The 25,689-nt window shown below is 42.1% G+C and overlaps 1 long non-coding RNA gene across 1 annotated transcript in view; it reads right to left on the bottom strand.

The window, feature by feature from the left end:
- Nucleotides 1-309: 309 nt before the first annotated feature.
- LOC126506717 (uncharacterized) overlaps nucleotides 310-25,689 on the bottom strand; it is a 30,670-nt gene continuing 5,290 nt past the window's right edge. Inside the window, exons 2-3 of the long non-coding RNA XR_007593316.1 lie at nucleotides 579-725; nucleotides 310-432 (exon numbers count right to left, since the gene is read on the bottom strand). This is a non-coding gene — a long non-coding RNA (uncharacterized lncRNA). The remainder of the gene's footprint in view (nucleotides 433-578; nucleotides 726-25,689) is intronic.

Raw genomic sequence — 25,689 nt, forward strand, 5'->3', positions numbered from 1 at the left:
CTCTCTCTCTCTCTCTCTCTCTCTCTCTCTCTCTCTCTCTCTCTCTCTCTCTGTGTGTGTGTGTGTGTGTGTGTGTGTGTGCCTGTGTGCTTGTGCGTGTGTGTGTTCCTTTATCTCTTTCCCTGTGAAGACACAGCAGTAAGAAGGTATATAATTACAAGTCAAGGAGAAAAGGCCTTTCCAGAAACTTACCTTGTTGGTACTTGACCTTGACTTTCTACCTCCAGGTCTGGGAGATATAAAATTCTGTTATCAAAAGCCACCCAGTCTGCATGTTTCTTAACAGCCCAAAACAGGGTAACAAAGCTCTATTGGCCATCCCAACCAAGATACCTATATGCCAGACAAGCAATTCACACAGCATTGTACTTCTTTTATTGGATAGCCATGATGTTATCCTGAGGGTTGGATGATCTGTCAAATTAAACAAACCTGGTAAAAGGAAACAGAAATCAGATGCAAATTGATGCTTCATTAAAAGCTTCTCCCACCCCAGCAAACAGTATTTGCTCAGAATTATCTTCATACATTTCACTTCAGGATGAATATTCTAGTGTGCAGCTTTCAGCCCCACTCACCTAAGAAGTACAAATGCTGCCAAGGAAACACTATTACTTCTTTCCACTTTGCCTGGGAATGAGTCACAATGCAGAGATGGAAGCCTGCCTGCCGGTGATGGCTGCATACATGGATGGCAATTCAAGGTTCTCGTGTTACATTTTCATCTGTGGAGCGGAATGTTTAGCAAACAGAATTTGATCATCATGAAACATACAAAATGAAGAGACAGCTTTTCGACCATATGCATATAAGCAGAGGAAACCTGAGTTATGGATGTGGGTGCTGGATGCCTTTCCTCAGGTGTAAGAAGCCATCCACCTGCGGCAGGTTGTGACGATACCACACAGTCCTCACCTGCAGCCTTTGCCCTTCACACCGCTTGGGATTACCGCAACTTCTTTAGGAGAACTCCTTCTTGTAGCTACCACCAGCTTGCCCTGAGGTCTCTGCTTCTCGTTTCCAGTCACCTGGGAGGTTTCATCCTCTGGGTGTCCAGTCTAGGGTAAGTTCTTCCCAAGATCCCTTTAGATATCACAGCATTGATTCTGTGCTGTGCTGTGTTAAATGGTCCCCCCCCCCATCCTCATTGTTTTTTATGAGAAATCTGAAGGACAAATCATTGGTGGCCTGGATGACCCAGACCACCCGCCTCCACAGTTTCCTTTGTAGTGCTCAGAATAGCGATGGGCCGAGGATATGGCTCAGTCAGCAAAGTGATTCATTTGCAAGCGTGAAGACCTTAACCCCCAGAATGGATTAGGAAAAACTATCTGGGCTTGGTGATATATACTTGCAATCCCAGTGCTGAGGAGGCAGCAACAGGGACATCTCTCTGCCTTGCCACCATCCAGCCTAGTTTACCTGGAAAGCTCCAGGCCAGTCAGAGACCTTGACTCAAAAATAAATAAATAAATAAATAAATAAATAAATAAATAAAAGGTTGGTCAATAGCTGGGGTACAACACCTGAAGTTAGCACCCCCTCCCCCACACCCACTTTCAAGACTAATGATAAAGGTGTGAAGGACTGGCAGCCAGAAGATCTACAACTCAAAGATGTGGGTCTTAACCAAGTTTAATGCAGATGGATTTGAGGAAATGGTAGCTGTGAAGTGGTTCATTCATGATGGCAATGGGTTCAACTATATCCCCAGTCATGGTCCCCTAGAAAAGTGCTGGACCATGAACTCCTGAGAGCTTCCACTGGGCTCTCCTATACCTCACCGAGTTATGTTCAATAATAAATCTCACATCTAGTTGAAAAGAGAGAAAGCATCAGGCATACAGCATCCTTCAACTGAGACAGAGGAGGCAAGGGCACAGACATGGAGGACCAGGAAAGCTCCAACTGCGTCTTTATAGCTGTATCTCTTGTGTTCTCTATGTTCCTTTGTGATGAAGCAGTCTGGAAGCTGCAGTGAGGTTTCTCGTTGCATCAGGAACTAAGGAACCAGCACACTTTCCCCATTGCTACACATGTGCACTAACTGGAGGTCTGCAAAGCACAGAAGATTCTAACTTTGTTATAATCTCATTTGCAGTGTGGTTTTGACCATGGGCTTTTCTAGAGGATCATGGGAAGAAAAACTGCCAGGCATATACTGCCTACAATAATTTGGTAACAAAAATAGCACACACCTCATAAATATTCATTGAAACTTTAAAATTTCACAATGCAGAACCCAGGGCTATTCCCCTCCCTCCAGGTCAGCCTGCTCCAAGTTTTCTCCAGATTGTTCTGTGACTTTGCTTTGCTAAATAAACTTCTGTTCAAGGGTTTGTGTCTTGGCTGAAATCTTTTCTCAAAGAAGACAAGAACCAAGAAAAACCCTTTATTAGGTAACATAATTTAGAGAGATTGACCAGAGTAATAGTGGCCCTCTCTTCCCACCCCTTCTAGAACAGGATGTCCCACATATTTCAGCCAAGGGAATTCAAGTTTCCCCAGGGTTATAAAATAAAGAGCAGGGTGCCTTTTGGGTTCCACCAGTGTGGTACCGTGACAGCTTTCCTGAGCCTTGATCCCAAGATTTCAACTATTCCTTATTGCATCCCTGTGTGTATAAAAGTTGCTTTGCTTAAATTCTTGTGAGAAAGTGCTGTCTTCCTACACATGTGCCTGTGCTAGAAATAGCAACCCAGATTTGGGGAGCTGACATGATGGAGTAGCTGCTGCCCAGTGGATCTACTTGAAAACCGATGCAATTACTACTAAGACTTCAAGGGATAAGCTGGTCTAGGCATAGAATAATTCAAAAGGGCAGCATCTTAGACCATAGCTAGTAGACAGTTACACTGGAGTCCACAACGAGGCAGTTGGTGTACGTGGCCACTTCCTTAGACAGTCCTAAGGCGACTTGCTACATTTTGCAGAAAGAAAACAAACAAAAACAACAACGAAGCCTAAAGTCAGAGCATTAACCTGAAGTCCAGGCTTCGACATTTAAGAGTCGTGTAGGATAAACTGACCAACACTCGAGTAATCAACCACACTAAATATATCTGGCACCTATTTCCAAAGACTTTTGTCAAAAGGAAACTAAATACATTCCACTATAATGTTTTACAGACCGTGAATTATTTGAAAAACAGACACCTACGTAATAGCATCAGCTAAATGTATCTGGGTTCTCACAGTGTTTCATTAAGAGCACAAGGATAAAATGAAAGAACAACAGTAACCAAAAACTCTAACACTTAGTCACTTGTTACTTGGCCACTGATTCAGAAACAGTTGCATAATGTTTAACATCATGGATTCAGCTTATTTTAATGAGAACACAGCATCCTGAGCTACATTCCTCAGGGCATTAAATATATTGCTTGAGTAAAATGCTACATCTCAAGCCCAGGAGACTCTAGGCAAAATGAAAATTTTCAACAAACGCAGTTGTTTGCATAATGTCTTCTTGCAGTGTTTTCATGAAAGCGGACCAGCTTTTTATTTAAGGTAGTGTCTCACTGCACAGCTCTGGTGGGCCTGAAACTTGATATGGAGAGAGATCAGACTGGCTTCGAACTTACAGAGACCCTTCTATCTTTGCCTCCTTTTCAAGTTTCAGAATTAAAGTCATGTGTCACCATGCCCAGCCAGAAGTTTGGCTTTTTAAGCTTTTGAGGAGAAAAAAAAAGAATATATCACAAATCCAGTTGTGAATATCTTATCTCTAGTTTTGTGTGTCTCGTTTATATTTCCCAGTTATGACAGGCTTTCCCACAGCCTCTTGGGCAATTTTAATATTATGGCACGTAACCTAGTCATGGCTTCAGGCCTTTATCTGAAGATAAGGTATTTGCACATTTTAGATATTATTCAGTAAAAATTAATGCAAGACATTCATGCAGCCATGAATGAATTTCAAGTATTCTAGTAGTTATATTAGCTAAAGCCACAAATAGAGTTTATAAATTTACTTAACATATATAATACCATATATGTATGTGTGTATATATGCATTTATAAAATGTGTTGTGTGTGTCTGTGTGTGCATGCAAGCCTAGAGTTGAAATGGAATTTCATTACAGGAATGATAGCATTTCCCTGAAAACCCACAGACTATCTAACTAACCCCTAGTGCCAGTCAAAGAAAGCCTTCCTTCAAGTTGCGGCCAGAGGGGCTCAAGAGACTCCTCAGACAACATGGAGCCGCCATTGCCCTTGGTTGCCTCTCAGCACTTGAAGGTATGACCCTGTCACACCACGTACATCAGATGGGGGCTTGGAGGATTCGAGACGAAACTGACCTGGAAGTCTCCCCCTGAGGACTAGCTCCCCTCCCCAGGGACTCATGCTGAAAGGTGCTATGCAAGCTGCCAGGGAAGAAAAGCAATCAGCAGTCTGACCTGGATGTAAAACCTACAAACCACAACAATAGACCGAGCAAAGCATCCCCAGTGGTTCAATAGCGTCCCTTACATCTTGGGGGTATTCCATTGGACTTAAGGCCTACTCAATGGGTGGGAATCCATGCCTGGTACTGTAACCTAGACAACTACCTATGGTTGCTAAGGTTGTGGACCATTAGGAAGACGTTCTACTGCCCCTTTCCTAAGCCGATATGTTTTTGTTTGCATTCTAAATACTCATCCTTACACCCATAGATAAGTGCAGCTCTCACTCATTACCAAAGAAGTTTTTGTTTTGTTTTTGCAGCATATAGAGATGGTTCCCGAAATCCACAAATGGTCAAATGAGAGAACACACCATGGGTTTGCTATCCCAATTGATACCGCTACAAAGCAATCCCTACATTAAGATTAAGGAAGCATCACAGAAGAGGAAGCAGAAAGACTATAAGAATAAGAAGCTCAGGGTGTCTGTGAGATGATGGCTTCTATCCATGAACTCTCTCCACTGGGATTTCCTAACTAAGAACTGCATAAGGACAACACCAATCAGCATGCCAACACGGCTGGAGGGAACTTCACAAGGTCCACTCCCTAGATGAAAAGTCTTTGAGTATTCAATGGCTGCTGAGAGAGTTTTCTCCAGGTAAACTTCCTAATAAGGTATTCAATCCTGAGAGGTCAACACTGAACGCATGTATGTAAGAGCAACACTGACTGAACTCTCTCTTTGTCTCTCTATCTCTTTCTCTCTGTCTCTCTGTCTCTTTCTCTATGTCTCTCTGTCTCTCTCTGTCTCTCTGTCTCTCTCTCTGTCTCTTTCTCTATGCCTCTCTCTGTCTCTCTGTCTCTTTCTCTATGTCTCTCTGTCTCTCTCTCTATCTCTCTGTCCGTGTGTGTGTGTGTGTGTGTGTGTATGTAAAACAATAATAACTACAGAAGAAGAGGTCAGGAATTTGAGAGAGAGTGAGGGTCACAAGGGACAAGCTGTGAAGGGTAGAAATGATATAAATAGAGTGCTCATATGTGCAATATACACAAAAAAAATCTAAATTAAAAATGTTAAGTAAAATGGAGCAATACAAATAGTAAAAATGGTCAAAGTATATTACATACAAATATGAAGATGTCATAGTGCAACTTCTTTGTTCAAGTAATCCACATTAGTAAAATTTTTATGAAAAAGATAGTTGCAATTAACTCTTAACAATACATTTCATTTAATTTGGTAAATGCAAAGTAAAATTATGACCAAATGTCAAAATGTTTACAGTTTTATTTTCTATGCTGAGTGAGGGCTCAATCTTGATAAACAATGCCATTGGCCCTGAACTCAGCTAAGAGAGACACCTCTGTGCAGATCTATGGGGGAATTTCTAAGGAAGACTGACTGGAGAGAGCAAACTCCATACCTCTGCCTGGGGCACACACAAAAATGGCCACAACAAACCAAAGTAACAATTACACCAATGTTGATAGATATTTCTGTTACGCCAGGCCCCACAGCCGTTCAGTCCCAAAGAAACACACAGACGTCTACATTAATCATAAACTGGTTGGCCTATCAGCTCAGGCTTCTTATTAACTCTTATATCTTACATTAACCCATAATTCTCGTCTGTGTTAGCCACGTGGCTAGGCACCTTTTATCAGTGACGCATTCTAATCTTGCTCCTCTGCAGCTGGGTGACAACTGCAGACCAAGTCTTTCCTCTTCCCAGAATTCTCCTGTTCTGGTCGCCCCGCCTACACTTCTTGCCTGGCTACTGGCCAATCAGCATTTTATTAAAGCAATACAAGTGACAAACCTCTACAGAGTAGAAGACCATTGTCTCACAGCACACCAATGCCCAACTTGGTGAACTAATGGGTTTATTGGACTACCTTACTTAAATACAGCTGAGGGTTACTTACAGAGCCAGGGGCAACTCAGAAGTGGCTGCATCAATAAGAAATCCACTCCTGGATGGGTGACAGCTCACAAAAAATAGAGCTCTGGACGCCTCTGCCAGACTGGCACAGCTGCATGGGTCCAAGAATGTCCTCTCCTTAGCCCCACACCTTACCTTGTAAGTTTCAGCTTTCCTAAACATGTAGGGTTTGTTCTAGGAGCCTCCCGCTCCTTCCTAAAGAGAATGTTCCATTTAGAGGCGATCTCAATGTAACACCTCTGCCCGTGCCAAGCTGTCTATTAGAAGCAGTCTGTTCTCAAGTTTTCTGAAAATTCTCTCGGTACCAGAATCCCCATTAGAAGAAAGAGCTCCCATAATCTCCAGGGACCTCATAAAGGCCAGTATTTTGGTTGCTTTCTTTGACAGACAGAAACAAGAAATCATTGTTCTTGTTCGTTGCTCCTATATTGCTGCTGAAAAGCCAGAGTCTGAATCCTTCTATCTGTAGAAGATATGCCTTGCTCCACATAGCTTTCTCTAATACCACGCTCATAGCTTCCTATTATTTTTTGATAGCTTTCACTTCAGGTCACCATGATAACTGATTCTCCTGAAATTTCTGTTTATCAGAAATTTCAAGGAGGCTTATTTTTCCTGGTGACTCTGACAGAGTCATGAAATTTACCTGTTCACATACACATGAAGGCTTTATTTTCCTGTGTTCAGCTGTTCTGGAAGTTTGCTGGTAATGACATCCAAAAAGCCAGGGGTCTCCTTGGTCTTCCTTCTGCAACTCTGTCTGGAAAGGTTTAACCCAAAGTAATCTTTGGCTATTCCCCTGGGGGGGTCAGCAAATCAGAAGCATCTTCTCTATTGGATGCAAGCCATCCTCGGGAATGAGTTCATCTCCTTCACTTCTGTGATGGTTATCCCTCACTTTGCTCAGGTTGCCATAGCAAAATACCACAGGGTCTGTGGCATAAACAGCACAGTAATTATTTTCTCACACTTCTGTAGGCTGGAAGTTCAAGTTCAAGTTGCTGGCTGACTCAGTCTCTGGTCTGCAGATGCCATTTTCTAGCTCTGTCTTCACATGGAAGAGCTCTCTTTCCAATGCTAGAGTTCTACTAAATGAGTGCCCTCTGACCTCACTGAACCTTAGCCATCTTCTAAAGACCGTGTCCCCCAGGAAGTCAGTGTTCCAGATATGCAGAGTGAATTTTCCTGGGTGAGATGCAACTCAGTCGCAGCAATTCCTCAACTCAAGTGAACAAACATCGATCTCACAGGCAAATTGTTACCCTTCGAAATCTCCATACAAACAGAAAAATCAAAGAAATGATCCCAAAGAGGATAACAATCTCTAAATTATATCTTGCGTTGGATGAAATTGTGTGTTTAGCTTGGCCGTTCATCATACTGCTTAAAACACACTCTGCTATTTTCTTAAACATCAGTCATTGTTAATATTAAATCATGCCCTTAAAAATCTCGCGAAGGAGAATAAGTGAAGAAAAGGTTCTCAAACATGAGAGGCAGAATTGTCAAGAAATCCAGATATGCAATTTCCTACCTTTTCACTGATTCTTGAAATATTCCCAGAAGGAACTGTGGTCAAGCTAGAACTTATACTATCCTCTTTGACTGAATCTTGAGAAATTCTCACTTAGGAGCCGAGGAGCCTTTCAGTTGGGAGCCTTTGCTTAGCATGTATTGAGCCCTAGGTTCTACCCCTAGTACTGAACAAAAGCCAGGTGTAGTGGTACACACCTATAACCTCCAAACCAGGTGGATGTAAGCCAGAAGTGATTACCTTCACTATGAAAACCACGGAAGGAATTCAAAGGAAAAAAAGGAAGCATCAAGCGCAGTGATGAGCCAGGAAAAGTGGAACAGGTTGTCTTAGTCAGTGTTCAATTGCTGTGAAGTGACACTGTGACCAATGCAACTCTGATAAAGGAAAACATTTAATCGCTGCCTGGCTTACAGTTTGAGAAGTTAGCCCTTGTCATCATGGCGGAAAGCACACAGGCAAACGTGGTGCTGGAGAAGGAGCTGAGAGTTCTGTCCTGGTCCACAGGCAAAGACTGAGAGTCTGGGCTTGGCATGGGTTTTTGAAACCTCAAATCCCAACCCCAGTGAGGCACTTCCTCCAACAAGGTCACATCTCTTAACCCTTTTAATCCTTTCAAATATTGTCCTCCCTGGTGACTAAACATTCAAAGAGATGAGCCTCTGGGGCCATTCTTATTTAAACTACCACACAGATCTTAAGCAGAAGGTGGCCTCCCACATTTTGGGAGGCACAGGAATGCCAGGCAGAGGAAGCTGGATTCATCTGAATGAAGTCAGCCGCTCTTCATGCCTAATGCTGGTGTTGCTTATTTGGACCCATTCTATTACATGCCCGTGACTCTGGGAACATGAAGGGGAAGAAAGACACAGAAATGCGAACTGTTTAGTGATTAATAATGACCGGGCTACTGAGGCTACCCTTGTGGAGAAAGCGCTTTATGTTTACATAACTCAGATCAAATTGGTGCATGGTAACAATAGGACTGACTAAGTAACTCTCCTTCTGCTAACAGACTGAGAATATAAAAAATTGGTACCCTTGATTCTTTAAGAGCAAAAAAAAAAAAAAGTCTGTTTTTATAGCTAATACCTTTGATTAATGAGTAATGGCCCACTGAGTTAGCCTAAACACAAGGGAGCCAGAATGCAAAAGGTTGTGATGTCCAAAACATTAGTGCAATGTTAATGAAGGGACGCAGAATATGCCACTCCTGAATACGCCACCCTTAAATACGCCACCCGTAAATACGCCACTTCTAAATATGCCACTTGGGCCTTGCGTTTAGTTATTTTGAGCTCAAGGCAATTGAGAAAGAGCAGACTCCCTCTCATTTTCGGCCGAAAAGTAAAGCACAGGTTTGGAAGGGTAAAGATGTCTCCCCTCTCCCTTAACAAGAAGAGAGGAAAGACTTTGAATCATGGAGGTGGAGGTGATGGGAGTAGCAATGCTTAAGGCTTGAGATCTGTGTCTGCCAAAAATAAGGAACTAACGAACTTTAGTCATGCATTAACTTCATGTTTGTGAACATATGTACATATATATGTATTCCCAAAAGTTTCTACCCTTAGAAGCCCAAAACTCTATGACTTTCGTCTCATCACTGCTCGGCAATCTATTGCTTGTTTACAAAGGAGAAACACTGAGCTCTCACACCCAAGCGCTTGCTTGAGAGTCTTTGCTTCTTTCCAGGATTGGTTCTCATAGATATGGAGAATAAGCTTCTTCTGTGTCTTATCTTCTGTCTAATTGACAAGCCGCAGACACCCAGCACTAAAGGATAAGGGAAAATCCTTTCTCCCCTCCACGGTGACATCATCAGTGTAAAACAAACACTTGTGGTGAGGCACTGACAGCTCCCCTAAGAAGACCTCTCGGAGTCGGGCAGTTGTTAGAAGAATGGGGCAAAGGAAGAGCTACTGTCTTGTTGGAAATGTCAAACATCTCTTTTATAGTCAAGAAGTCTGCCCTGAGCATATTAACCTAGAACATATAATCCAAGTACTTACTGCAAGTTAAAATTTGAGTTACCTATTAGAGGTATTTTCAGATGAGACTTCTGGCCAAATTTCAGTGTACTTTCTACCTCTCTCTCAATTTCTCTGACCCAAGAAAAGTAATTCAATCTTTCAGCTGATTGCTTTTAGCATATATTTTTTTCCTTTATTATATGAACATGTTAGACAATATCCATAGACTCCCTAAGCGGTGCACGGGCACATTAGGAGCCTAGACTTTGGCTTCTCATGCTTCTCTCAAACATGGGAGCATGACCTGCTGTTAGAAGATTTTAAGATGTATGCAAAAATGAGGTTTGTTGTAAGGCTTTGTTTCCCAGGCAACTGTTCTCAATTCAAGATTGCATGTATTAGAATCCCCAGAGGCACCATGCCCAATCCACCTTTCTCTGTACTGTGAGGCAGCTGTAAATTCCAAGAATCCAGAATCCTAGCTTTAACTGGAGAGTGAAGGAGTTGCAGGGAGTAAGAGTGAAGAAATGATGCTTAATTCAAGAGAGGAGATGCCTACTAAAAAACAGCTCCTTTTAAAAATAGTCTGTAAGCAGAGAAAAGACACACATTGACAAGCATGTTGATAGGGAGCTATAGCAAAAAGGCATCCATTTGATGGTTTGCTACACTTTCGAAAGTAGTTGAATATTGCAGCTGGTCGTGAGACATGGGAAATGAAACTAGGAATGCTAGGACTTCATTGAATACTTACTCCCTTCCAGCCAGACTGAGGTGGTCAAACAACAACAGCCACAAGTGTCCTGTTGTCCAAACATTTCCCGATCCTAACATCAGAACATCACCTTTCAACTTGACTCTTGTTTTCTTATTTATATTAAGTCTGGTTCACTGGAATGATTGAACTTCCAAAGCTCCCCTTAAGAAAGTCATCTTCTCCCCCAATGCAGTCAATTAACTAGCAAGAACTAGAGTTGAATGGGGAAAAAATAGAAAGCAGAATGACATTCAATAATCTATCCAAAAGATACAGGTTCATTAACACTCTAGAAGTATTCTTAGAATCTTAACTGTCGTCTAAGCAATATGTTTAAAATTCAACAGAACAAAAGTAGACCTACACAAAGTATGCATTTCATACCCATGGAAAATTCAGACATTGTTGCACGAGGAGGACTATCAGACCGATATCCAGGAGGCCAGGCAGCATGGTGGCAACCGAGGGAGATGGAGAAGCCCTGCATCCTGGGTGTTAGATGTAGGAAGTAAGAACTGGAGAAGATACGTGGAAACTGCCCCCATAGATCATATCCAGGTAAGAGACCAGAACGCTGAATATCCATAGGCAAAACCATACATGGATTTATCAAGACCTAGAAACCATCTCTCTAAATTAACCTGTGAATACATATATATGTCTAACTATAATGTTTTGTCACGTGGATATCTATTCTGGAGAATTTAATTAAATTCTTGCTCACTGACTGTTATGCTTCAAAAGTGAGATGTTTCTCACAGGCTCATTTATCTATTAGACATTGAACCTCTAGTTGATGGGGCTGTTTGCAAACAATCTAATTCCTAAGCCCTTTAGGAATTAGAGCCTTGGGAATTGACAGGTCTCCAGGGGGTGGGTCCTGACAGTTATAGTTTCCAGCACAGGCTCTCTGCTTCCAGTCTGCTGAAATGGAAATTAGCCCCACTGCGAGTAAGCAAGCAGGCTTGATGGACTGGGCTTCTGAAGCCTTTTTCCTTTCCTTGATGTAGCAGACTGGAGTCTGTGAGACTGTGAGCCAACATGCTTCCTTTAAGTTGCTGTTTCTGTCAGGTATTTTGTCATAGCAGAGAGAACAGTAATTAATATAATTACAATGAAGCTGGGATATTCTAAAGAGGGCAGGGACATGAGCTTCAGGAAGTCATCCTCTTCTCCCTCTAAGGTCCCTTCCAAATCTGAAACCCAAGGATATGTGATGTGTGTAAGAGTCTTTGCATGGGTGGAAGACTGAATGCTGTGCCAACAGGGATTTGACTATCCACCAGTTGTTGAGTTTTTTTTTATAGAATACCCAGAATTATATGCCCAAGACCAACTTTTTCTTAATAACCTCACATATCCCTATCTTAATGAGCTAAACAGATCTATACAGAATGACCTGCCTCTAAGGAGGAGCAGGTCTGCAGCGGATAAGGAGACTGCCCACAAGAGCTGTCTCCTAAAATCATAGAGCATATTGCTGCGGTTTCGTGCTAATAAGCATCGCAAAACAGAGAGCTTTTCTCATTTTCCCCTTCCTGTTTTCCATAACAACATCTGTTGACCTGAACCTGGCGCTCAGCACAACACATATGTGCCAGAAGCTGCAAAGGTAGGTGGGAGTAGATGCGGAGGTGGGTGTTGCTCAGGGACAGGAGAGCATAGAGGGAGGGAAGGGGTCCTTTGTTTTAGTTTCAAATCGCATGTGAAGATCTTTTAATAGCAAAATTACTAAGCCTAATATATTTCTGAAGAAGTGCCTATATGGAAATCTGTCTGAGGGCTAAAACCGGAGCAGTGGCTCAGGTGGTCTTGAGTTGCTGTGCACAGATGTGGGCTCTGCTTAAGGACCAACCAAGGGGTGGCTGCTTTGTGTGGAGTTGCACGTTGAGTGCTGTGCCTATCTCCAACCATGACTCCCTTGAAGGCTTTGTCTCCTTGCTCTTCCAAACACTAATGAGGTGTCCCGCTAAATCTGTACAGGTTTTGCATGTTGTCTTGTGTGTTAGGACAGCTTGGGGGAGTTAGAAAAAACTAATCGTTCCACACTTCTTATTAATCCCGCTGCGTATTTCTTCTCAAACACAGAACAATTCCAGGTTTTTCCAGAAATCTAAGCTGAAGTCATCCTGGACTTTGACAGCATCCACAAAGAGGAGATTCTGAAATATATTTATTCTTTAATGTTTTATGAATAAACCTATAGATGGTGCTTGGCTCAGCCATGTTTTTGTTCGACTCCATCTCCACACCCAATCTCAGTTTGCCTCAGCATGCTTTTTAAACCAGCCAAGTAAGGCAACAGTTATATCTCAAGACAAAACTCATAATGAAGCCACCTTTTGCTTTGAAAACACATTTTATTACAATTGGTGTTATATTCAGCACGACAACAAGAGAACAAATTTAAAAAAATATGTTTCCCTAAATGAAATGGCTTCCGAGCGCATTGTCTTTGACAGCTATTATAAAGCCACTATAGCTAAAACTAATGATGACCTCTGACCCACTGGAAATCACCCACTGTCCAATTACCGTAACTTTTCCTCCTCAGAGCGGAAGGCAGCAGCAGCAGCAGCAATTAGCAAGAACTGCCGGGGCAGCACATTCTCCTCACTGGGCGACAAAGCTGAGCTCGCTGAGTGAAGGAGAAGTGTGTTTTTCCCATGTTCAGCCATGTCTGCCCTCACTTGAGAGACCCTGTCTCAAAATAATGAGGTGAAGAGCAATTGAGGACCCTTGTAGACCTCTACCTCCACCCCAAGGCACTCTCCAACCCCTCCCTTCCACCTTTCCTCCCTCCCAACTCCCACCCTCAGGGTTATTTATAAATAAGCTTACTTACAGGATCCTGTCCACATAGTGAGTAATGACCTCTTTGACTTCTTTTGAGTACTGGGTTCAAATCCAGGATGACGAGCATGCTTGGCTAGTACTCTGCCACTGAGCTACATCCCAATACCTTAACCCTGACTTCTGTCTTACAGGATCTAGAGTGACACTTTGGGCTCTACAGGAGCCCCTGCCACACCTGAAGCAGCAGCTTTGGCTTGTTGTTGAGCAAGAAGCATTTACCAAGCAAATTCTCTACTCTTGCAGCTGGGAGATCGTTTCGTGTTTTCTAGGGTGATTCTGAAGGCATTTTCTTCTCCTCTTCCCCTTTGACCACTAATGAAAGAAATTAAATTCTCTGTATTTTTTAGAAATAAAAATGAAGCGTCCCTTTGATGATCCTGCAGGAAACGCTAATTAGGCAAACCAATCTTCAGGACGGTAGCAACTGCTGCAGCATATTGGTCAGGCTCGTTCGTATCCCCCTGGCTTCGTTTCTCTGAGCATTCGTTGCTGGGTCTGCCTGCGGAATCTGGACTGTTCCCAACAAGGGCAGGAGCAGCCAGAATCCCTGTTCTTGTTGCTAACACACTTAGATTAGTGGTGCTAGGAGGGAGAAAGAGTGCCCATATCATATATTCCTTATCATTAATTTTTCTCGGTCCACAAGGTTGGGATTCTGTCTGAGTCTCTATCTAGCAACCAAATGTGGGCTCAGTGGTGTTCAATGGTCATTGGCAAATGATGTAACGCTGTTCTCTGGGGAAGATCATCGTGACTATCCTGAACCTGCTTGCCATGACCTTTTCCAAACTACGGCAGAACAGAGACAGTGCCACCCTGTGAACCCATTTTATCCCAAACAATATCACTTAGAGCTGTTGATCAGATGACAGATAGATCTAAAGTCATGGAGACTCTTCACCTTGGCTGTCCATCCTTGGGTAGATAAAAAGATCGATTCTGCTTTTGTGTAGGAATGCATTTCACCTGCTTGTGTGTCTGGCAAACCTACTGAACTCATTTATCAGTTGTTCTTTATCATTTGAAGAAAGTCTCCATGTGCTTCTACTTCTATTTCTTTTTGGACTTGATTTTATGGTTGTTTCATCTGTGTTCATAACTGTTTTCAAATTGCTTATGATAGCAGCTATAAGAGTCTCATTAGATATTTCTAGCAGTCGTTCTTTGGTTGTTGGTGTTGAGATTGGAGTTTCATGCAGCCCAGGCTGGCCTTGAACTCTGTATCCTTCTGTCTCTATATCCCCAGAGCCAGGACTGCAGACAGGCATATACCAGCATGCCTTGTTTATACAGTGCTGGGGTTGAACCCAGGCTTTGTAAATGCTAAGCGAGCAACAAGCCCCAAGCTACATCTCCAGGTCACCTATGTAACCTTGATGTTGGTTGGTGTCTAGTGGTGATCCAGTTGGACTGAGGTTTGCCTGATTCTGCTCTATGAAGGGATTTTTCTCTTATACTGAGGAAATTTGGAATACTCTATCACCCTGTTTGCTATTGTGTCTTCTGTTTTATCTGTCACCCCCTAACATGGTGCCAGCATGAAGTGAAATACGACTTTCTTGTTCTCTACTGACAAGCAGGAGACTGCCTTAGCTGCATCAGGGTGTGGTGTGTCCGATGTGGGCAGGACGTCGTTATACCAGGAGCGTGTGGTAGAGAAGGCCCCTCCCCTCACAGCTGACAGAAGAAGGTGCCTCAAAAGCACACCCCGAGTGACCCGCTTCCTCCCCTCGGAGCTCACCCCCTAAACTGTGCACAACTTCCTAAAAGTAACAGTAGTACTAAAACAGAGACAGCTAGAAAGACTTTTTCAAAAACTGAAATAATGTGATTGAAATGTGCTTACGAACTACTTTGAGGAAACATGAGGAAATTTCGGAGATTCAAAACTCTAAAATTAGACACATGAGTTAGATAGCTCTTTCAGGTCAATAGCTGGAAGATGGTTAGCTGTGGATAGACCCAGAAAAGCTGAAAAATATGATGACATCTTGAAGGTGGGAGATTTTTTAACAACTTATATATTTAATGTAAGGTGAATAAAATAGGAGGGAACTTGCTATATTTTAAAGAAATCAGTATAGTTTACTTCAATTATATACAGTGACTAATGTGTTTATAAAACTATATATAGGAAACTCTGCCTAGGATTTCTTTTGATGTTTAGAAAAGCAATATTCAAAGCTTTTTATTTGAATAATGGTATAATGGGGTTTTTTAATAATTTCTATTTCTAATATTTTAAACATGTCCTCTGGAGGTTTTTCTGCACTCATATAATTTTTACTGTGTAGTAAACTAAAAATTTTCTACAAAGGAGGAAATAATGTAAGTAATTTTAAAAAGCCTGAGTAAGTTTCATGTGGAACACAAAGCGTTTCTTGCTTAAAATTCACGTTAGAATGTTATGGGTTGTTCATTTTGTTTAATCATGAAATGTGTTTACAGCTTGGTTAGGCCACAGGTACTTTAATTCTCTTCCTCTTACATAAAGCAATGCTAATTCACTAGCCCAAATGTTCTCAATTCCCTCCTCTGGCTACAAATCATAGCTTATATTTTTTAAATGATATATATTCCTCTATCCAAACAGCATGTAATCACCTATTGATGAAAATGAAAACCTAATTTATTTTTGTTTACCAGAAGTTGAGTTATAAAGAAAATATTAATTTAACAACAAAAGAGCTCACCGTGGTAACATATGCCAGTAATCCTAGTCCTTGGAGGCTAAGGCAGAGGGATCCGAGTTCAAAGTCATTCTCAGGCACATAGCAAGTACAAAGCCAGTCTGGGCTACAAGGAACTATCTTTTAAAATTCCTAGGGGTAAAAATGATTAATTTAAGTGCAACTAGACTAAAATCATCAATGTAAAGATGTAGACACACACAACTTATACACAGTCTATAGGGGACGAACTGTACTTTCAAAAACACAAAAAGACTAAAAGTGAAGGAATTAAAAAGAATGTTCCATACAATTAGAAACCATCAAGTAGTAACCAGAATGGAACAAGGGTGGCTCTACTTTCACCAGACATAACAGGCTTTAGGAGAGAGAGAGAGAGAGAGAGAGAGAGAGAGAGAGAGAGAGAGAGAGAGAGAGAGAGAGAGAAAGGAAGACAGGAACAGGAATAGGATATGTCCCAAAGTCACAAATATATAGAAATTGAACCACAAACTTTCACACAATCATTGTGCTAAAGATGAACTCAAACATTTTTAAAAGTACCTTTAGACAAACAAAAATAAAAACACACATTCCCAAATCATAGAGTACAGGGCAAACTTTTGAAGATGAAAGTTGAAAGTAATAACTACCTACAATATAAAAAAGAATACAGATGAATTCTGTCCCCTCCCATTTCCTCATCTTTTGCATTCATTCATTTGGGTTCCACTGCACTTCACTAAGGCTGCCTGCATGAGCATGGGTGGAGTCATTTACTTAAGCAAGGGCAATCCTACGCCACTGCGCAATAGGATTCCCCTTTCCCCAGCAGCCATTATGATCTATAGCTCCCCCAGGAGAGGTAGGGCTTTTGAGCCTTTCTCAGATCCATGATGGTCCATATTCCTGCCAGTAATCACAGCTGCTGTAGCTTCATGTCTGTCTGCAATAGCCATCTCATGTCCAGAAGGCTGCTTTTCAGTGTGCCCCCTCCGATCATACAGCTCTTGCATTCCTTCTTTCCTTCCCAAAAGAAGCTTCTGCCAGGCTCCCTAAGCCTTGAAGGAGGTGCCTAGCTGTCCTATTGAGAGCTGAGCACTCAACAGTCCCTTGCCCTGAGGACTTTCACAGGCTAGAGTCTCTGCATTAACCATTGGTTACTTTAAGCAGACATTTCTCTGAACAAGGAACTACTCTATGGGTATAGGCATAAATATTTAGAAGGCAGTTTGACATCATATTATATAACAGAACAATAGCAATTTGTTCCCCCCTCTAGACTGTGACCTTCCAAACCACAGACTTTGACCAGGTTTACAGTATCAGTAATGAATTCCCCTGTACAGCTGGCCTAAAATCCAATGAAAAGCAGGCAGTTAGTTACTCCCATAATAGCTATGCCACTATTACCACGGATACATCTACCTGGGTGGTTGATATTGTAGCTGTCAGGACCCACCACTGAGTAAGACTGTTGATGACTGTCTCCTCCCAGTAGGCAGTTTGCATATTGCTGTCCCACACTGTGAAAGCCAGTCAGAAGGAGGAAGTGCCTCTGGTTCAGTCAAGTCAGGGTTCAGTGAGATGGGAAGGAGTTGAGAGACAATGAGAAAGAAAACTATAATCATAGATATAGATACTGTGAAAAAACTGGAGGGGAAGTCCTAAATAATCTAACTTCACAGCTTAAGGGAGTAGAAACTGAAGGAAAAAAAAAAGGTAATCTCTGACTTAGCACAGAAGAAGAAAGTAATAAAGATTAGAGTTATTAAATCAAATCTTGAATTTAAACAGAGAATAAAGTAGCAAAGAGCAGTTGGTTCCCTTTGAAGAAGCATAACTTAGCAAACCCTAAGCTAGATTAAAAATAAAAAGAGAGAGGAACTGCTCAAGCAAAGAAAATCAGAAACGAAAAGAAGATGCGACAGCTGGTGACTTAGAAATAAAAAGATTACAAAGGCGATTGTGATGCCACAAACACAGTAATCAGGAAAAACGAGTAGGTTCCCGGGAACACAAAATTTATCAGAACCAGTCGGCCAGTAACGAGTAAGCAAAGAGAAGCCCAGGTCCAGATCATTTCACATATGTAGTCTACCTAGCATTAAAGCAATCAGAACTAATTTCTTTTAAACACCTCCACGAAATAAGACAAACCTTCCAAAACTCTATGAAACTGCAGTAACATTATACCAAAGCTAAAGATATCACGAGAAAAGGAAAGCACAAACTAATAACCCTAATGCAAAACTCCTCAGTGAAAGAGTAGCAAGTCAAACTCGGTAGAATACTGAAAGATCTCTATACCAAGACCAAGTGGGATTGACTCCTGGGATATAAGAATGTGCCAAACCCCTATCAGTCAGTGTGACACAACACATTTTTTTAAAAGAATGAAAGAAAAAATTAGGAACATCGTTTCAATGAATCCAGAGAAAACATTGATAAAGCTCCGTTTTATCATTAAAACTCTTGACAACATAGGCAGGGTAGGATCATAATTACATATAGGCTTTGTATGCAACAACTCGGAGATAATATTATAATCAACATAAAACCCACCACAATGCAATGATTCCCCTCCTTACCACTTCTGTTTGGCATAACACTAGAAATCCTAGCGAGAGCAATTAGACAAGAAAAGTAAATTTAAAGCATCCAAATTAGAGAAAAAGAAGAGCTGTTTCCAAGGACAAAATCATGTACACGGAGAAAACTCTAGAGAGTCAGCCAAGAAACTAAAGTTATAGTAAAAAAAAAAAAAAAACAAGTCACACAAATAATAAAATATCCAAAAGGAATCTTGAAAATGTAATGCCAGTTACAATATCAATAAAAAGAACTCAATAGTAGAAAAACTTAATCAAAGAGGTAAAAGACATTGCTAAACAAAGATATCGTGTTTTTGAAGATTAATATAATTAATATTGTTTAAATGTTCATAGTATCCTCAAAGTCCTACAGATTCAATACATTTTCTAACAAAATCCCCAATGATGTATTTACAGAGGGAAAAAAAAAGGAGACCAATTCTAAAATTCTAAAATATGGGACTACAGAAAAAACCTTCTTCAAGAACTAACCCGGGGCTGTGTGTGTAGGTCATCTAGTGGAGTGTTTGCCCAGCATGAAGCATGCACAAGACCCTGGGTTCTATCCCTAGCACTGCAGAAACCATGTATAGGGGCAAGTGGCACACGTCTGTCATCCCAGCACCCGGGAAGTGGAGGCATGAGAAGGTCAAGTTCGTTGTCGACCACAAAGCTAGTTTGAGGGTGGTCTGGGATACATGAGACTCTCTCTCTCTCTCTCTCTCTCTCTCTCTCTCTCTCTTTTACTAGAATGGCAGTAGTATCATTCTTCCTAATTTCAACATACATGACAAAGCTTCATTGTCAAAACGGTATGACACTGGCATAAAAAAAGACACACACAGCAGCGGCTGAGCATAAGAACGTACAGAAATAAACCCCTGCAGCTAGTCAAAGGAAGCATTCTGTCACCGGGAGCTTTACTAACGGGAGTTCTTGAGGCTAACTTTCCCTACACAGACTAGGAGGGGAAAAGAGACCCATTGTGCTGCACGTGAACACCGGAGCCCCTCCTCACGTTGCACGTAACTCAGGAGCCCTGCAAGACACAAAACTCCAAGTGACAGATGGCTTAGGCTAGATTTTCCACTTCCTAGGGGAGAGTGAAGCAGTTTCCGGGGAGAGGACTCGATTTCTGGGGAGAATGAATGACAAGAAAAGCAGAAAACAGCCTGGGACAAAGCTTTTCCCGGGTGCGAACTGTGGTGGGCACACATGGAGCAAGCAACACAGCCGCTGCGGCAGGATTTTCCACAAATAATAGCCACTTGGGTGCCAGTCTTCCAAGACAGTTGTACCACGTCCAGGAGGATGTCCTGACCACCTTCAGTCTCTTTTGTGCCGATTCATCCTCCCCGATAATGCAATTGGTTGTTTGTTTGTTTTTCTTTATTATTATTATTATTTTTATTGAGCTCTACATTTTTTTCTCTGGTCCCCTCCCTGCCTCTCCCCTCCCTTTCAACCCTCCCCCAAGGTCCCTATACTCCCAATTTACTCAAGAGAGCTTGTCTTTTTCTACTTCCCATGTAGATTAGATCTAAGTGTGTCTCTCTTAGGGTTCTCATTGTCTAGGTTCTCTGGGATTGTGATTTGTGGGCTGGTTTTCCTTGCTTTACGTTTAAGGAGAGAGCTGAACATTTGCCCCATCCTTTGGAACATCTCCATTTAGTAGATAAGGTTGCATTACAAGTCAAAGCTGGAGATTAATGCCCCCACACTTGTTAACTCGTGTGAGTCTTATAGGGATTCTGGGATGCAGACAGACAGGACAATTCCGGCTCAGCAGAGGCGAAGCGATTCGGCCACGGTTACTCAATGCGCATAAACTTGCACCTGATTTTACTCCAAATTCACTTTACTTCAGGTCTAATGTCTCAAATTATGTATGCACCTTGATTTCCATACACTCCCCATGGCTTCAAAAACGTGTATATTGCGGTTTCTTTCCAATGATATAAATAAGAGTGAGTGGTTTCATAATGCGAGTGTTTTAACTATTTTGTCTAGTTTTCCTGTCTGAATGACAGACAGGAATCTTGAGTTAATTTCTGCTGCCCTCTTGTGTCCGAGACTAGTAATGACATTCTACGAGGAGACAGGTACCTTGGCTTCGGTCTTCAATGTCTTTCCCTTTATTTGTCCAGGGAATCATGCCACTCTGACCAAAGAAGTCCGAATTCTAAAATTCGATCTTTCCCAGAGAATATCTTAGCTCACCTTAAACTCTCAGGAAAAGAGAAAAGAATGTGTCTGTTTCCTGAAAACCAGTAGTTCCAGTGTTCGATGGAACAAAATTAAATCAGCACACACAATGCAATAAGCCTTCTTTGTCTCCTATCTTCGTACAAACGGCCTCAAATCAGTTTCCAGCCTTAAGTAATGGCTGTTACTGAGTTACTGGCGCCTCCCTAGAGAAACCCGAGGGGATACTGGGCACTAATGGGGAATTCTGGACCCTCAAGAGCTATGTTTTCCTTCAGAGCTACAGTCTCAGGTTCAGAAAATGCAGATTGATCTTTGAGGCAGATCTCCTTGTTCTGTCTTTGATAAGCCATCAACATTTGTTATATTACTTTTTATAATATTACTTATCGTATTGCTCATTCGGTACTTTAGAAGGGTCTTCTACTTGAAGGCAAACTTGGATGAGTGATTTTTCTTTTAAAAGAAATTAAAGTCCCAAATTTTAGGTACAGGGAAGATGGCTCAGTGATTAAGGACACACATGGCTCTTACTCAGGACCCAAGTTTGGATTCCAGCACTCATGTGGTTCACAACCACCTACAACTCCAGCTGCAACCAGTTCTGCCGACAGCTGCGCTCACATGCACACAGCTGCGCTCACATGCACACAGCTGCGCTCACATGCACACAGCTGCACACTCACATAATTCAAGATGAGGCAAATTAATTCTGAAAAATTCCCACCTTTAGCTACCCGACAAACCCATGCTCCACATATCGTATTTACTTTAAGAAACTAGAATTTGCATATTTTAAAAATGTATTGATTCATTGAATGACTATTTTGTTGTTGCTGCTGCTGCTGTTACTGTTACTGCTGTTGACTGGCGGTTTTCTTCTGATAAAAAGAACACACACACACACACAGAGAGAGAGAGAGAGAGAGAGAGAGAGAGAGAGAGAGAGAGAGAGAGAGAGAGAGTCATGAGTCAAGTGCCCAGCCAAATTACTTCTGTTTTTCCATTTCTCGCATTGTCACTAAATGCCTCAGCCACGATAGCACCAGCACTGTTTTGCGGGTTGCTCAACTGAGAGGCTTAGCTCTCGGTTTACTTCTTGAAGTGTGCAAAGCAGAAGTACACTAGGAGGCAGACAAGAACTACAAGCTGTGTGTGTCCCTGAGCCTTCATCGTCTCTCTAAAGAAGTGGATGCTACGAAGTGCTTCCAGCAGGACGGTGAATGGGCACATTTGCCCTAGGCTGGCCCAACTGTCCTTCCTCCCTCTTGGTCAGAAAGACTGGTAACTTACTTCAAATGGCAACACTTTTGGGGAATAGAGTCATTTATGGAGATAAGTCCTTGGTGTTTAAACTGTATCATCTAAATATGGTAGCCCTTAATCACATATGGCTACCTAAATTTAAATTGATCAAAATTCAAACAACTGAAAATCTGGATTCAGATATGATGGTCCATGCCCATAATCCCAGCACTCAGCAAGATGGGAGTCACTAGTTTGGGGGCCAATCTGAAAAACAGTGAGTTCCAGGCTAGCCTGAGCTACAAAATGATGCCTTATAGCAATAAGCAAGCATTCCTCAGCCCTCGGGTGCTTTCACCGCACTTCAAGTGATCAACAGCCCCTGTGACTTCTGCCTGCAGTCTTGGATAACAACATAGCCACAGAAGGTCAGTGATACCGCTCAGATGATAGAGCTTGCCTAATATGCATGAAGCCCTCAGCTGGCTCAATCCTTAACATCACATGAACTGGGCACAGTGGTGCACACCTATAATCCCAGCAGCTGGGAGGCAGAATCAGAAGTTCAAGATTATCCAAAACTGGAAGCCAAGCTTGAGGCCAGCCTGGGTGTATCAGACACTGTTTATAAAACATATATATGGGATGGGGCAGATAGACAGACAGACAAAGACAGAGAGCCTTTCCGTTACCATAGTGCTGGACTGGGCAGCCTGATTTTACATGAAAATTGTTGGTTCTGACCAGATCATAATCAATAGTCCAAAGAAAGAGACTGGTAACTATAAATATTAGTTAGGCTAAGTAGCATTTTCTTTTAAAAAGGGAAATTTTTAAATTGCATAGGACCAAGAGGGGATGCTATGACCCTCTGACTCTGAGACTGACTTGTTTCCCCCAATTAAGAAATGGATACCTCTCAGCTCTAACCAAACTAAGACACCAAACTAGAAACTTGGTGTTGCCAGAATAACGGAGTGTTTCACAGCCTAAAGTCCTGCAGCACCCTCAATCTTAGAAGTACTAGAAGAAAACAGAAAAAAAAAAAAACAGATGATATATTGATGGAAAACCAACACCAAGTAATCTCAAAGTAGGCTTCATGAGGTTACACATAGAGCCAAGCGTTTAGGGGACAGTTTGGAATATTAATTTAGCATACAGAAGTGACCTGAAGGCCATGCCTGTGGACGAGGACCATGGGTAGTTTTTCTCCACCTCAGATCTCTGAACCGCCACAGCGGAAGGGCCAGTTGACAAACGAAAAGCGAGAAGAACAAGTCTAAGAGAAAGCCCGTAATGAGGCCGACTCCCCGCTCACACCACCAGGATGGTTCCAATTAGTAACCTGTACTGCAGCTCCCTAAATGCTTCTCTGGCGCCTTCCAGTGATTAATGCATCTCTCCTAGAGAAAAGAAGATGCACCGGGCTCATCCACCCCCAGAGTAGACGCTCCATGCATGGGAAGTAGCCCGTCCACTCAGAGAGAGGACTTAACCTCCATAGGGCAGCTCACACATTTAGAGACCCGGGGGCTTTTGTAGACTCTATTGCCACAGGAGAGATTCCGAGAGTTTCTGCCAGCCATGTGAGACCCATGCATGAGGGGAATTGCACCTCTCCTTCGGGGGAGGTTGGCTGACATGGGAGCCAGTTCTTCAGACCTCTGGAGGCCTGCTCAGTGAGGTACTCTTGTGTTCTGTGTGGTCTCATTTTGAATACACAAATACAGAAACCATCCTACCTTAAATAAGCCTAGTAAACAGAAACATTCATTTAAGGCACTTGCAAGAGTTATATCTGTTTGGGGGGTTGGTTTTGTGTGTGTGTGTGTGTGTGTGTGTGTTTTTTTTTTTTCAAAGCAGCAGAAGACAAAATAAGTCAGTGAGGAGTTCCCGTGAACTCCCCTGCATAGAGGAGGACGCTGAAAAGGATGCATGGGGTGGTGGGGGCTTAGGAACAAAATGTTAAGGACTTTCTCAAACTTACCTTGTGACCCCACCCCCAGCCCCACCCCCAGGGCTGGGCATGTATTTCATTAGCTATTATTTTAAAAATAACACCAATAAGGAAATCCCTAAACCACATGTCCTCTGCCCCTGTCCCAGAACCAAGCACTCAGGAGTACTAAACAAGCTGGCTATTTCCTGGGCCATCAGAGGTGGGGCAACTTCGCATTAACTGCGATGCTCAGAACCTACTGAACAAGCCAGGTGGGTCTTCACTTCTTCCCTCTGGAGCATGTGTTTCAGATGTGCTCAAACAGACTCAAATACACACTATGCTGCAATTTTAAAGGTGGTTCTTTAACAATAGGCCCTCAAGCTGGCTGTTGGAAACAAAACACATATGAGATTATCGATGTATTTCAGAATCCTGGGAATGCAATTGCTTTTGCAGCTTAAAGGCAACTGAAGGACATCTCACATCAAGGTAGGTGCTGTGACGAAAGATTATTTCCATATCTTTGTGAAGCTGAAGCAGGAGGATTCTTGGGTCTTTGAGAGGTTTGAAACCAGCCTGGGCAACCTACCGAAGTCCTATCTCATCTGACAAAATGAAATAAACTGGAACTAGGGATGGGAATAAGGAGGCACGCTTCCTCTGCCTCCTCTCGGACATATCTGCATATCTGAGTTGTGTTTCTCTCTTGTTCTACAGAACCATGTGACAGAAAACACAGCTCGCACAGCCTCGGTCACTTTATCTTCCAGCTTCAGGCACAAGGAAGATTCCAACTGACTATCTGAATTTCCAATCAAATATGCCAAGGAAGAGACTCGTGAGCCAGCCTGGACCAGGTTTCCTCTATGTACAAGCCAACATGAATGAGTCTTTCAAGTGAGTGGGCAATTGTGAAGGATTTTGTCAAGTAAGTGTGTGTGTTGTTACAGTGTGCATGCGCACACACAGAAGGAATTATTACCATCTGCTTTCTCAACTGATCCTCGCTCCTAAAGCTGAGAGCTCACACTATCACGGATGGAGTTTCCCGTGTATCTATTGTGCTCGTCACTTTCCTTGCTGGCTAGATCAGACATGTGGACAATATGTAATTATTATCAAGATACATGAGATTTTGAATTTTCTAAAATAATTAGTTAAATTTAATCCCATCTCCTTTGTCAAATAATTGCTTAGTTACAAAACCATACTTTAGAATGCTAAACAACATATATTTTAGATCCATAGTGCACACCACTGATTTTAAAATGACTAACCATATTTTTCTTACTTTTGGGTTTTTTTGTTTTGTTTTGTTTGTTCACTTTTTGAGAAATTTTTTTATATAGCTCAGGCTAGCCTCAAACATATGGCAGTCCTCCTGCCTCAGCCTCCCAGGATCTTGCAGGCATGAGTCTCAAGGCTCAATATATGCCATATGTTTCCAGCTATAATTAAGAATGAAAATATTAGACAGAATCTTACATGCTCATCTCAAAAGCTTTTCCTAACTATCTACTTGCACCACAGCCACTGTGCCCATGTGTATGTTTTTATTTCAAACCACGATCGCTTTC

This window comes from Alexandromys fortis, unplaced genomic scaffold (genome assembly GCF_014885135.2).
Source record: "Alexandromys fortis isolate MF-2015 unplaced genomic scaffold, M_Fortis_MF-2015_v1.1 scaffold_69, whole genome shotgun sequence".
Taxonomy (NCBI): domain Eukaryota; kingdom Metazoa; phylum Chordata; class Mammalia; order Rodentia; family Cricetidae; genus Alexandromys; species Alexandromys fortis.